We start from the raw sequence: 14,916 nt of genomic DNA, 5'->3' as shown, positions 1-14,916 counted from the left end.
AACTTCCTCATTCCAACGGCGGCTGGATGATTTTTATGGTGTCATAAATTAGCCTCCCCACATATAAGTGGTATCTAAATTTCTTACTTGATAGATGCAACTATTTTTCGGGTTGCTTAGGTCAGTAACGAGCAGGGGCTATATTTTATTTTTAATTGTCGGGTGCTCATCCCGACAGGGGCTAGCCTCGAACTCATGACCTCTTGGTCAGAGTGATTTATTGTAGCTGGCTGCTAACCAGCCTGTGCCACAGCCCGGCCCCTTCTCAATTCCAGGTTATATACCTCACAAACCTATCACCCACACGTCCTCTCTTCAGGCTCCAAAACAGTTCCCAAAACAAAAGCCAGGTGGTTTTCTTGGTGGTTCTCCCCAGTCCTGTCTCCCCCTCCTTCCTGGCATTCCAGACCTGGTCAGGATGACTGTCCAACCCCTTTCACAGGGCTGGATCTGGCTACCTGACATACTCAGAATACCCTTCCTTTACTCTGTCTTCTCTCTCCGCTTATATTTGTTTATATTCGAAGACCTAGATATTTGACAATGTTAGATAGTGTTCTATAGGATAATGTAGTATTGTTTGTTGGTATCATATTTTCACTCCACTCAGTCCATTCAGTGTGGTATTGTATTCATCTTTCCTTATTTTATTTATACAAATTCCTTGCTGGGAGCATAGGAGTAAAGCAATAAAGCAATACGTCACTGTCTTGTTCACAGCTTGCTCTCTCTATTCTATTTCTTTCGCCCTCCTGCATTCACTTTTACAGCGTCATTAAACTCTTTTCTTCTTTTCTTCTTTCTTGCCAGGTAAAATAAATCTCTCTTTACCTTTTCAAATATCTGTATTTAGTCTGTTGAGGTTTTGTTGTTTTAAAAGGGTAATGTGGTCGGCGTTTTTGCCATGTAGGCAGCAAGGTAAATAATAGCCTTGTTCACCTCCCAGTCTCTCCAGTTTTCATCTGAAGGTTGGGTTGCTGACCTGAAGGCCGCCTGGTTCGAATCCCACCCGGGGAGAGCGCGGATGAGCTCCCTCTATCAGCTCCAGCTCCATGCGGGGACATGAGAGAAGCCTCCCACAAGGATGGTAAAACATCAAAAACATCCGGGCGTCCTCTGGGCAACGTCCTTGCAGACGGCCAATTCTCTCACTCCAGAAGCAACTCCGGTTGCTCCTGACACACACACAAAAAAAATCTGATTACTCCTTGATTTAGGAGCCAAGGGTTGTAAATATAGGAACCAGAACCGGAGAAAAATTGGGTGAATACAAAACCCCTGTAGTCAGCTGGTTAAATACCTTGCAAGTAACCTCTTCTGAAACTGCCTTCACACTGTCATGGTCTTCCAGAAGCCCCCTATGTTCTCCCGGAAGTCCCCTATTCCACCTACTTTAAAGGTTTGCTTTAGGTTCATATTTAAATCTCTTTTTCTGTTCACAGACATTCCATTTTCCATTCTTGAGCTGAGAGTAAAGTAGTTGCATTAAGAGATGGTAATTGGGCATTTGGACAACATGGCCAGTCCAGCAAAGTTGATGGTGGAGGATCATTGCTTCAATGCTGGTGGTCTTTGCTTTCTGCAGAATGCTGGTGTTTATCTGCCTATCTTCCTTTGAGATTTGCAGGATTTTTCAGAGACAATCTGAATATTTCCAGGAGTTGAGACTGATGTTTGTGGACGGTCCATGTTTTGCAGGCATACAACAGAGTTGGGAGGACAGTAGCTTCATAAACAAGCATCTGAGTATTCAAAATATCAAGAACAGTAAATGCTTCTGAGGAGCCCAGGTGGCGAAGTGTGTTAAAGCGCTGAGCTGCTGAACTTGCAGACCAAAAGGTCCCAGGTTCAAATCCTGGGAGCAGTTTGAGCGCCCGCTGTTAGCTCCAGCTCCTGCCAACCTAGCAGTTTGAAAACATGCAAATGTGAGTAGATCAATAGGTACCGCTCCAGCGGGAAGGTAACGGCGCTCCATGAAGTCATGCTGGCCACATGACATTGGAGGTGTCTACGGACAACGCCGGCTCTTCGGCTTAGAAATGGAGATGAGCACCAACCCCCAGAGTCTGACATGACTGGACTTAACGTCAGGGGAAACCTTTACCTTTACTTAAATGCATCTGGAGAAGCAGGCGTGTTTTAAATAAAGGAGAGAGATTTCAAACCAAATACTGCCTTTTTCAATTAAGCCTGTGGTTGAAATTCCCTCCATATATTCAGCAAAGTTGGTGAAATGGTCCTTGTTTCCCTTTTGAATTTAATCTGATTTATAAACAGAAATAGTATGAAGAGTGGGTTTGATTAATAAATAGCCTTAGTCTTAGTGTCAGAAGAATTTAGCCATGAGAAACACACACAGAACAAAGAAAGCGTGCAACAAATAGCAATTGAGAGGAGAGAAGCAGGTAATAAACAGGCCATCACTTCCTTAGATATGGAAAATGGAATCAATTGAAGGTCAGGAATGTCAAACCATGGAACTCACACAGGTGGACAAGACAGCAGATGAGACAATAGACCAAAAAGCAAGTCTTAAATGTAGACATTTCAAACAAAATAGTAATTTATGGACTGGACCAAATGGATGCCTCAAAGGAATGGAAAAAGGCCCAGATGGTATATTGATATACAGTAGAGTCTCACTTATCCAACATAAACGAGCCGGCAGAATGTTGGATAAGTGAATATGTTGGATAATAAGGAGGGATTAAGGAAAAGCCTATTAAACATCAAATTAGGTTATGATTTTACAAATTAAGCACCAAAACATCATGTTATACAACAAATTTGACAGAAAAAGTAGTTCAATATGCAGTAATGCTATGTAGTAATTACCGTATTTATGAATTTAGCACCAAAATATCACGATGTTTTGAAAACATTGACTACAAAATGCGTTGGATAATCCAGAACATTGGATAAGTGAGTGTTGGGTAAATGAGACTCTACTGTATTGATGATTGTAACTGGGACATTGATAAGCATCTGAACAAAGGGCTATGGGAGGATGGAAAGGGATAGAGACAAGATAAAGGATTAAAGGTGTGAATTGTACTCTGGAAAGCCTATAACAACCTTGTGAGAAACTTCATTCGTGTGGCACTTCCTTCCATGCTGCTGCCCGCAGGTCTCTGTTTTGCAAAATAAAATCTGTGTATTTCATCTCCTCGCCCCTGAACCTCATTTGGAAACCAGCTTCAGAGATTTAAAACGGGCCAAGCCTCTTCACTTTGAATAGTAAAATTTCACATCCCTTGACTTGCTGGGTGTTTTCCTCTTCTATGAGGCTGCAAAACATTATCTGAAAACTAGACCTGCAGTATTTTACCCATTTACCTGGGAAGAAAGATGATGTACCAATAAATGTAATGAACCTTATTCTCAAACCGCCATGTATGGACTGTATTAACTATTCCTGGGATGTCTTATTATTATTATCTTTTCTTCCTTTGCCTACTTCTCCAGTGTGTTTTGGACTTTGAAATGACTGTAAGATTTGAAAGGGATTGGCTTATTTATATCACCACTCAAATCTTTCTGTGTGGACTAATAAAAAGGAAAATACCTGAAATTATAGAAGCTGAAACTCAAGGTTTTGGATTTAGAAAATATATGACCCAATTTATGACCCTTTACTATTATTCTTTTCTCTTTATTGTTCCTTCACATGAGTTTAATGGATATCAATTCTTCATATTCCTTTCCCTTTTTTTGTATAGAAAGGTAGTCCCCCAAGTTATGAAAAAGATAGGTTCTATAAGCTTGTTCTTAAGTTGAATTTGTATGTAAGTTGGAACAGGTACATTTTAAAGTGTAACTCCATACATACATACAGTAGAGTCTCACTCATCCAAACTAAACGGGCCAGCAGAAGCTTGGATAAGTGAATATCTTGGATAATAAGGAGGGATTAAGGAAAAGCCTATTAAACATCAAATTAGGTTATGATTTTACAAACTAAGCACTAAAACATCATGTTATACAACAAATCTGACAGAAAATGTAGTTCAATACGCAGTAATGTTATGCTGTAATTATTGTATTTATGAATTTAGCACGAAAATGTCACGATATATTGAAAACATTGACTACAAAAATGGCTTGGATAATCCAGAAGCTTGGATAAGCGAAGCTTGGATAAGTGAGACTCTACTGTACACACACACACATATATACACACACACACACACACATACATTAGAGGTGTGCATTTTTTTCGTTTGTCCTCATAATTCGGATCAAATTTGTTATATTCATACTTATGAGATGATATTAAATACGTGGGCATGGCCTGTGGCAAAAATGTAAAAATCGAAGCTTACCCCATACTTTTTCATATTAGTTTTGTAAATCTTGGAAGGCTCCCAAAGTCAGTTTCATATTCAGTTCAAGGAAGCAGAGCTGAAAGCAAAGCCAAAGGCTGTCTTGGTGCCTTTCCTTTCCTCTGTTAATTAATGGAGTCTTGGCATTAGGAGCAAGTAAAAGAGTTTTCTGGGAACAGCACAGAACTCTGGGAAATGTAGTTTGGGAAGGGAGGAGCTCTATGTCAGAGAATTCAAAAAGCCCTGCCCTGAACTACATTTCACAGAATGCATCAGAGTCAGAAAGCACTAATCAGGATAGTGAAGAGAGAGATTTGTCCTTTCCTAACAGCTGCCAACCAGTTCCAATAAATGGTTGAATCTGCAAAGAGGAGGACTGATTGATAATTCTCTAGTTAGTAAGTAAATCTCTGTGCTGGAAAGAAATCTCTAAATAGATGGCCCTGGAGGTCCCTGAACTCACTAGGGGAAGCATATGAATTAGTTTAGAGAATGGATGTCAGGAAAGTTTGGATGGTGCCCTTCTGCCTGGAAGAAGGGGGTTGTTTAGATTATCTTTGATGGTATATTTACTATGATTTTTGTTCCTGGTTTATAAATGTGAGTTCCTAATTGATTCTTTCATAGAAACGTGGGGAATGTTTATTAAAGTGTAAAAAAAAAAATGTCTTTGTGGGAAGGGCATCATGCTATAACACATTTAGCTTTGTTGAGTCTTCACCAATTTAACATAGTTTGTGTCACAAAAACAAAGTTTCTGAGGTACAACCATGACTTTCAAAGTAAGGACTACACAATTTAACAGAAAATAACATTTTCAAACTAGGAACATATTTTCTTCATGATTAAAAAATGCTGTTTAATTTTTTTAGAAAATTTGCCAAAAATCCATGGATAAATGAAATGTTCTGACATGTGGTGGACTAACAATGGTAAATTTGTTGTACTAATGTAGGAAGTTTCACCTCAATAGTTTTAAATATGAGGGAGAAAGGAGCACCTGAAGCTTTCCCAATTATAGTAATTTATTCATTATGATGGAGCTTCCGATGGCTCAGTGTGTTAAAGCGCTGAGCTACTGAATTTGCAGACTGAAAGGTCCCAGGTTCAAACCCGGGGAGCAGAGTGAGTGCCCGCTGTTAGCTCCAGCTTCCGCCAACCTAGCAGTTTGAAAACATGCAAATGTGAGTAGATCAATAGGTACCGCTCCGGCGGGAAGGTAACGGCATTCCATGCAGTCATGCCGGCCACATGACCTTGGAGATGTCTACGGACAACGCCGGCTCTTTGGCTTAGAAATGGAGATGAGCACCAACCCCCAGAGTCGGACACGACTGGACTTAACGTCAGGAGAAACCTTTAACTTTACCTTTTCATTATGATAATGAAATGGTAACAAAATTTCTTACTCTTGTTATAGTAATGAAATTTTCACTAAGTATACTTTGTTTCTAAATATTTTAGAAACAAAGCATCCATTCCCCCCCCCCATACACACACAGTTTCCTAAAGACTTTTGAAACATTTTTATTGTTTGCACATCATATCTGTCTGTCTTCACTTTCTGTCCCTGTGATAATTGGATTTTGAAAAATGTGGCTTGTCATGGAAACAAAGACTAATGAAAAAACTTCAGTGAAGATACCTTTTCCCCATGATAACTCTTTCAGGAGGGAATTTCCCTTCTAAGGGGCAGATTTCTCTCACTTTCTGCTATCTCACCCCTGTTTGTATCTATGAATCATTTGTTAGTTGGATGTTTGTAAATGAAAGACTGCCTGTACAACTCTCTCAAATTCTAATACTTGTTTTGAATATAATGTCGAGGCCCCACTGACTGTATTTCAACTCACAGCAATGCACAATTCTGCCGATCTGAAACTCACAGACTTCACAAGTATGAGAGGAACTGTACTGTAACATTTTATAGAGCTAAATGAAGCAAGACTTGACATTCTGAGAAAATGCTGAGTCTAGTCTTACATATGACGAAGATTTGTACTCTGATCATGTGAACTGTTTCATCCTCTGAACTGCATGACGTGTGACCCTACCAGAGCTGGACACACAGCAAAACAGGTTTATCAAGGCCTGTGTCTGATATACATGTTACTTTGTGCAAAGTAGCCTTCAGTGGAATGTTCTCCAATTTTATGAGCCACAATTTTATACTGTTATATTTTACACAGATTTTAACTGCTTAATATGTTATTTATGAGGCCTGATTAATACTATGTTTTAGCGAAGAAAATCCAACAAATGCTACATTGAGTGAAGGACAACAGGGATCCTCTCGCCTCTGCAGAAGTCTACCATATGCCATGTAGCTGTGGACAAGTCTACATAGGGACCATCAAATGCAGCATTGCCCAAACATGAATCAAGGAACATGAAAGGCACTGCAGACTAACTCAACCAGACAAGTCAGCCATAACAGAGAAATTGATGAACCAACCTGGACACAGTATATTATTTGAGAACACACACTAACAAATATCACCTACCCTGGACCTTCCACAGATATACAAACTTTCCTTGATTAGTTTTTTCCAATATACCTCACAACCTCTTAGGATGCCTGCCATAGATGTGGGCAAAATGTCAGGAGAGAATGCTTCTGGAACATGGGCATACAGCCCGGAAAACACACAACAATCCTGTGATTCCGGCCATAAAACCTTCGACAACACATTGTTTTATTATTTTTTTTATTCTATTGGTGTATTTTAAAACTGTCCATTTTTATTGGACTGTTTGTTTGTTTTATATCGACACTGTATTTGGCATTAAATATTTGCCATTTTGTTTTTTGGAAGCTGCCCTGCTTCCCCCTTGAAGAGAGAGGGCAGGCTAGAAATAAAGTTTTATTATAATGTTATTATTGCAATATTTGCCCTTTTTGACCTTTAGGAGCACAATGGAAGACTAGATGGTTCAAATTGTGGAGATTTGTAGAGGAAAATTTAGGAGACTCTGATAAGAGGTTCTGAGACAAATTTTCTATGACATTGGTATTATAGAGAGCAGAAGGAAGGAAGAGACTACCAGATTGAGAGGAAGAGTACAGCCATACCATATTGCTTTGTAACAAAGCCTGATGATACAACATTTCACAGATGAAAACAGGACATATATGTCCTAGTAACATCAGAATATTACCAAGATAGCATAATGTATTAATGAGGAAAAACACACACTTAGGGCCCTTCCACACAGCCCTATATCCCAGAATATCAGGGCAGAAAATCCCGCAATATCTGCTTTGAACTGGGTTATCTGAGTCCATACTCAGATAATGTGGGATTTTCTGCCTTGCAATTCTGGGATATAGGGCTTCGTGGAAGAGCTCTAGGAGTTACTGCAGAAGCTTGCTTTTGCCTGAGTCTATTGGGAAGGGCAAAGCTTTGCCCTCTTTTCTCTTGTTGCTGAGTTGAGTGTAAACTTGCATTTTGAATGCTGTTCACAGCCATTGAAGTAAGTTGGGGAATGAAAGATGTTTTAAAAACCAGCTTTAAAAAGTGGGCAACAGAGGAATAATTGGGATTGTCCCTGTCCTAGGCAAAACAAAGAAATGATAAAAGTGTGGCCCAATGACTTCATGAAGCCCCCAACCCCACTTTTGTATCTCCCAAAACTTCAGGCAATCTCCTGAAAACCCCCCAAAGCCTTCCCATTTAAGAAATTGTGCAATTTTAGCCCAAAAAACAGGCAAGCATGGCAGCACCCTAATCAACCGAAACATCACCCAAAGTCCTGAAAAGAGCAACCAGAAGTGACATGGCATTACTACTAGGGCATTCTGATATGCCACTGCAGTACTATAAGGGGTTACTCACAAAGAAAGTAAGGTTACACCTACATATTAAAAGGTTGCAATCCTCAATGAGAAAATTCACTTCACTGAAAATAGTGGGATGGATGTCTGACTAAATACACCACATGATCATGCTCTAGGTGTATAATTTTCAGCCTATTCTTAGCATAGCAATTTTAGCCCCATCCACCACATGGAGATCAAAGAATCCTGGAATCTTCTCTTCTGCCATATTGATGAAATATGAATTATAAATAGAAACAGGGACACAAAAGGAAACATAAAAGAGATATGAGACAAGCTGTTGAGTAAGAAACCCTCGGGGCAGGAATTTTATATATTATATAAGCAACTTCTTCTTTTTTTTTCAAAGTGTAAGCTACCATTAAAGTTATTTCTGACATTAAATGAGAAATAAAATGAACTAGTAAGGATGGTATTGCACCTGGCGGTCATCATATATTTAAGACTAACAAAAGGATATTAAGAGAGGAAAAACTTCACAGAACCAGAGATTGGGGAAAGGCATGAAAAAGTGAAAGCAATTAGCCCAGTAGTGGAATTGGAGGATTCTAATGAATTCTCTCCTCCTCTTCCATGCTCAGGCAATTGCTAGTTAAACAGTCACAAACACTTTAAAAAAAAAGATATATATCTTTTATTGTATTGTCGAAGGCTTTCACGGCAGAAATCACTGGAGAGCCAGGTTCGAATCCAACCCAGGGAGAGTGTGGATGAGCTCCCTCTATCAGCTCCAACTCCATGTGGGGACATGAGAGAAGCCTCCCACAAGAATGGAAAAACATCAAAACATCCGGGCATCCCCTGGGCATCGTCCTTGCAGACGGCCAATTCTCTCACTCCAGAAGCAACTCCAGTTGCTCCCGACACGAAAATAAAAATCTTGTTCATATCTTAGAGATTGTCTGTACTCATATTACAGAACCTGCTATGTAGTGTTTGTTTGGGTAAAAAAAAAACAACCTTGTTACCTAGGCATAAAAACCTAACAAATATTTGATTAAAGAAATCTTCCAGTAAATTTGATAAAATTTACTGGAAGATTTGATAAAATTTACTGGGCTGTGGCGCAGGCTGGTGAGCAGCCAGCCGCAACAAATTACTCTGACCAAGAGGTCATGAGTTCGAGGCCAGCTCGGAGCCTATGTTTGTCTTGTCTTTATTCTATGTTAAAGGCATTGAATGTTTGCCTTATATGTGTAATGTGATCCACCCTGAGTCCCCTTTGGGGTGAAGAGAGCAGAATATAAATACTGTAAATAAATAAATAAATATATCCAAAGTAGAATTGTGTAAGTAGATTATCAGAAAGCATGGTAATTAAAATTTTATAAATGGAAGTTCAGGGTTTCCACAAAGAACATCATATCAAATTATTTATTTTGTAACAAAGTACTTAAAGGGCATTATAATGCTTAATTCCCTAGCGAGTTAGTTAATGGGTGTATAATATGCTTAGGTCTATAATTAATTATACAAGTCAAAAGCAGGCAATAGACTGGATAAAACGGTGCATTTGCCAGTTATTTGTGGCTGCAAAACAGTTTATGGCAGTTACTGGTTGCACAATAGAACTGTGACGTCTGATCAGTTTAATTTATATCAGGATCTAAGAAACACTGAATAGTGCATGCATAAGTGTGAGTCATCTACAAGGGAGGATGCTGATCACGATAATGAGGGGTGTGAACCAAGTCAAGTAAAATCCATTAGCAAGGAAGATAGTCCAGTCTTCAAGGCAGGAGTACCAACAATATATGTTCCAACATATCACAAACATAAATAAAATTCAAATTACAAAGATGCCACGTGAGATCTAACATGTACCCTTAATTTTATGACAGCCCCCTTGGCTCCTGTTTTAAGAATGATAGGAAGGGCATGATTTAGTTAAAATTGGGGATGGGGTGCTGTCAGACATGGGGGTGTTGGCTTAATAAAGGTTCTTCTGTATTTTGCCCAATACAGGTTGAGAAACTCTTACTCAGAAGTCCAAAATACTAATACTCCAGAAACCACATGGATGACAAAGTGGAGGCCGTTCTTCACTGACTCTTTATTCCAGAACTGATCTGGTATGGTGAATGGTTTACCTTTTGTTTAACTAGGACCAGCTGTGTGCTTTGCTGAGCCACCATGGAGCAAATTTGGCCACCCTTTATACTAAGTAATCAGTGCAGATGTGCCCAGAGATAGCTTTGCCTTCTGATGATTCACTGTACGCAAACTTTGTTTCATGCACAGAATTATTAATGTATAAAATGTGTATAAGGTGTATATGAAGCATAAATGCATTTCGTGTTTAAACTTTGGTCCCACCTCCAAGATAGCTCATTATGTAAAAAGGTAAAGGTTTCCCCTGACGTTAAGTCCAGTCATGTCTGACTCTGGGGGTTGGTGCTCATCTCCATTTCTAAGCCGAAGAGCCGGCGTTGTCCATAGACACCTCCAAGGTTATGTGGCCGGCATGACTGCATGGAGCGCCGTTACCTTCCTGCCGGAGTGGTACCTATTGATCTACTCACATTGGCATGTTTTCGAACTGCTAGGTTGGCAGGAGCTGGAGCTAACAACGGACGCTCACGCCGTTCCCGGGGTTTGAACCTGGGACCTTTTGGTCTCCAGCTCAGTGCTTTAACACACTTCGCCACCGGGGCTCCTACAGCTCATTATGTACATATATGCAAATTCCAAAATAAAAAAATTCAAGACACTTCTTATCCCAAGTGTTGCAAATAAGGGAGACAGCCAGTAAAATGAGATTTACAAATACAATGTAAAGTAGCAATTGCTTAACCCATGTTTTCTAGACATTTCCACATTGAAATATTGCAATTAAAAAGAGTTTTCCAGAGTGCTTTTTGAAAAAAATGTCAATTCCTTGCTTATATAATTGAATGGAATTCACAATAAACAGTTGCAGCTAATTTCTAGTGAAGTATGCAGATATTTACGGATTTTTTGTACACTACGTGGTAGAAGCTGAAATACATTGCAGCGACTTATAGCTTCTCAGAAATTGCAAGTATACTGCATTGGGACAATAATTAACCCACCCAGGCAGGGGTGAGAGAGTTTGCCCTTTCAATATAAATTATGCCCCCCTTGAAATTTTCCTTTCAGTTCCCAAATTTCTAGCATTGCAGAATGGACTTCATGACTAGCCTCCATGGCAAATCTGGGAGGCACTGGGGCAACATAGGGATAATCCAAGTACCTTGGCCACCAGCTGATGCTTCCCCATCCCATGTTGGAAAATGCTGTCACAAGGCTGGAGTCCACCAAAGCCCAGTTGTTCCTTGCAGAACATGGAGAGGATTCCATGTTGGCAGTGGCTGCTTCCTACCATCCTGCCTCCCCAGTTCACCCATGGAGCCCCACTGGAAGTCACCCTATGTTTTCTGATGGACAGTGTGGGGCTCCATGGGTGAACTGGGACAGAAGCATTGTAAGACACTTTTTTGTCCCGTGTGATAAGGCTGTTAGACAGTCATTCGCACCTAGAACTCATTCTATTCACGTGCTTGCACCTTTTCTTTATATGCCTAAACTGTATTTCTAAATGCCCAACTAATGTTTCAGATTATAGCAATGCTAGAAAGTTGAAGACTGAAATAAAATTTAATTGAATAGAGGGGAGAAATGTTTTCAGTTTGCTTCCTTCAGTAGCTATATCCCTGTATCTCGCCATCATGTCTCCTGAGTATAAAAATTACTTGGAGGGCTAAGTCATAATTTTTCAATGAAAAGGCATGAAAAATAAAGATTTATAGTTAATTGGCCTAATGTTTGCAACAAAGATTGCACTGGCCAGCACACATTTGGTGCCTCAAATGTTAACTTTGTTTCTGAGCACAGTACAGTCTCACTTAGCCAAGCTAAACGGGCCGGCAGAAGCTTGGATAAGTGAATATCTTGGATAATAAGGAAGGATTAAGGAAAAGCCTATTAAACATCAAATTAGGTTATGATTTTACAAATTAAGCACCAAAACATCATGTTGTACAACAAATTTGACATAACAATACGCAGTAATGTTATGTTGTAATTACTGTATTTATGAATTTAGCTCCAAAATATCACGATATATTGAAAACATTGACTACAAAAATGGCTTGGATAATCCAGAACCTTGGAAAAGCAAGGCTTGGATAAGTGAGACTCTACTGAAAATTTGACCTGCTGATTCAGAAAACGGCACCAATTTTGCCCTATCAGCTGTAGTTTTTGAGATGCAGAATTGTGTTATCCATCTGAATTTTAAAAATAAAAATTGAATATGTTGACACCATAATCCCTTACTAGCTAGAACACTTTTAGGAATATTATCATTAAACAAAAGCAGCAAATGAGAGTTTAAAAACAACAGTGGCAGCAATGTAGACTATGTAACAGTTATTCCATAATTAAGACAAACATATCAGCAAGATTTATAACCAACCTTCACTTTAAAATGTTATCCAAAATAGTGTCCCCACCTGGGAAAATAGATTTCCCTAAGTATTCCATAAATACTTCATTTATTTATTTCGTGTCAAAAGCGTTGCAAAAAAAAGTATAAAACTGATAAAAGAGAGGGAGCACAAGCAGCTAAATAATTTTACACCAAAAATGGGCAACAGTGACCGCATTGTCTGTAACTGTAACAGCTCTTCCTCTGTGCATGGGGAAGAGCATTGTGGGCAAGCATACAAATGAGTTGTTTGTTCTGCTCTACAGCTGCACAAGGTGGAGGATTCTTCTAGGTAGTGCCATTTTGCCAGGCTCTTGTGGGGGGCCATCCATTTGGGGTTTCCTGGTTTATCTGCTCAGAGGGATACTCTTGCAATTGCTGGGAGAACATTAAGAGGAGTAGTGGTTCACATTAAGCTTTTTCTTGATTTGAATCTACTGGGAGGAGGCTGATAGCCATACAGTAGGTGGCTTTTACAGTGTTCAAACTTGTTTCTCTCACAGTTAGCAGCAACTTCCTGTCGCACATCAGGGGAGCAATGTCAGCTAGCTTATAGAGTCTATCATCAGATGTAGGTTTGAGGCATCCTGTGATTATTCTGCATGTTTTGTTCAGTGCTAAATTCACCTGCTTCGCATGGACAGACTTGTGCCAAACAGGGCAGGCATACTCAGCAGTTGAGTAAGACAAGGCCAGGGCTTATGTTCTTATTAATTTTGGGTCTGCACCCCATATGCTGCCATTACGTTTCCGCAGGATGTTACTGCATGCAGCTACCGTGTTTCCCCGAAAATAAGACAGTGTCTTATATTAATTTTTGCTCCCAAAGATGCTCTAGGTCTTATTTTCAGGGGATGTCTTATTTTTCCATGAAGAAGAATTCATATTTATTGTTGGACAAAAAAATGAACATTTATTATATACTGTACAGCATAACCAGACAAACTGTGAATCCTATTTCTTGTTACTACCAATATTTCCATGTACAACACTTTGTGGTACGTACATTTACGGATCCTGCATGCTCTGGTGTTCTGTTCAGCGGGCATGCTTCCAAACAAAAACTTTGCTAGGTCTTACTTTCGGGGGAGGCCTTATATTTAGCAATTCAGCAAAACCTCTACTAGGTCTTATTTTCTGGGGATGTCTTATTTTAGGGGAAACAGGGTACTTTGTGCTTGAACATTGCTTTACTACATAAATACTAGCTGAAGGACAATCTCCCTATACAATTTAGCTCAGATGGTTCGCACAAAGTAGCCTTTTTATATTATGCTTGGAAACAAGAATGCTACATTTTTATTATTGATCATTGTTTCCACCTGCAAGATTTTATACAGGAAATAATTTTATTGAAGAAAATAACATTTAAACACTAAGCTGAAAAACATTTTTCACACTTTCATGTGGTTTCCACCAGAACTAAGCAGGCAATGCTTCTCAGATGAGTGAATCAGGCCCCTTCCACACAGCTGAATAAAATCCCACATTAACTGCTTTGAACTAGAATATATGGCAGTGTGGACTCAGATAACACAGTTCAAAGCAGATATTGTGGGATTTTCTGCCTTGATATCCTGGGTTATATGACTGTGTGGAAGGGCCCTCAGTTAAATGAAAAGTTAGCTATGGTAGATGATTCACTGCTTTGAGAATTATGTATATTTGAAACCACTAAATGTAAAGCTCTCAATATAATGAACTGTTGGCTGACTCGTGTGATATGATGGGGAAATCATCGAGAGATTTTCTTCTTTTCAGGTTTCCCCTGTAAACAATGATATTTTTAGATCTCTTGGTGGTCCTTCCACGCAGCCCTGTATCCCAGAATATCAAGGCAGAAAATCCCACATTATCTGAGTATGGACTCAGATAACTCAGTTCAAAGCAGATATTGTGAGATTTTCTGCCTTGATATTCTGGGATATAGGGCTGTGTGGAAGGGCCCTTGGAAAGGTCTTAGATCTAGGCAGAATTTCTGAAAGGATAGCTTTAACAATATTGCTTATTTCTTAATAGTGCCCAGAGGAATTGAGGTTTATGTTGTAGCTGCTTAGTTACATGGATTTCACCACCTCCCCCTATTCCAAACAGCTGAATAAAATCCCACATTATCTGCTTTGAACTGGGATATATGGCAGTGTGGACTTAGTTCAAAGCAGATATTATAGGATTTTCTGCCTTGATATACTGAGTTACATGGTTGCATGGAAGAGAGCTAGGATGACCAGGAAGAAAGTTAGGAAATGCCACTTCTGACCTGAAGCTTGGGGAAGCAAGAAAAAAGAAGCCACATTGACCAAGCA

The sequence above is a fragment of the Anolis carolinensis genome, chromosome 4, assembly GCF_035594765.1.
Source record: "Anolis carolinensis isolate JA03-04 chromosome 4, rAnoCar3.1.pri, whole genome shotgun sequence".
Taxonomy (NCBI): domain Eukaryota; kingdom Metazoa; phylum Chordata; class Lepidosauria; order Squamata; family Dactyloidae; genus Anolis; species Anolis carolinensis.
Note: the sequence above shows the minus strand (reverse complement) of the source record.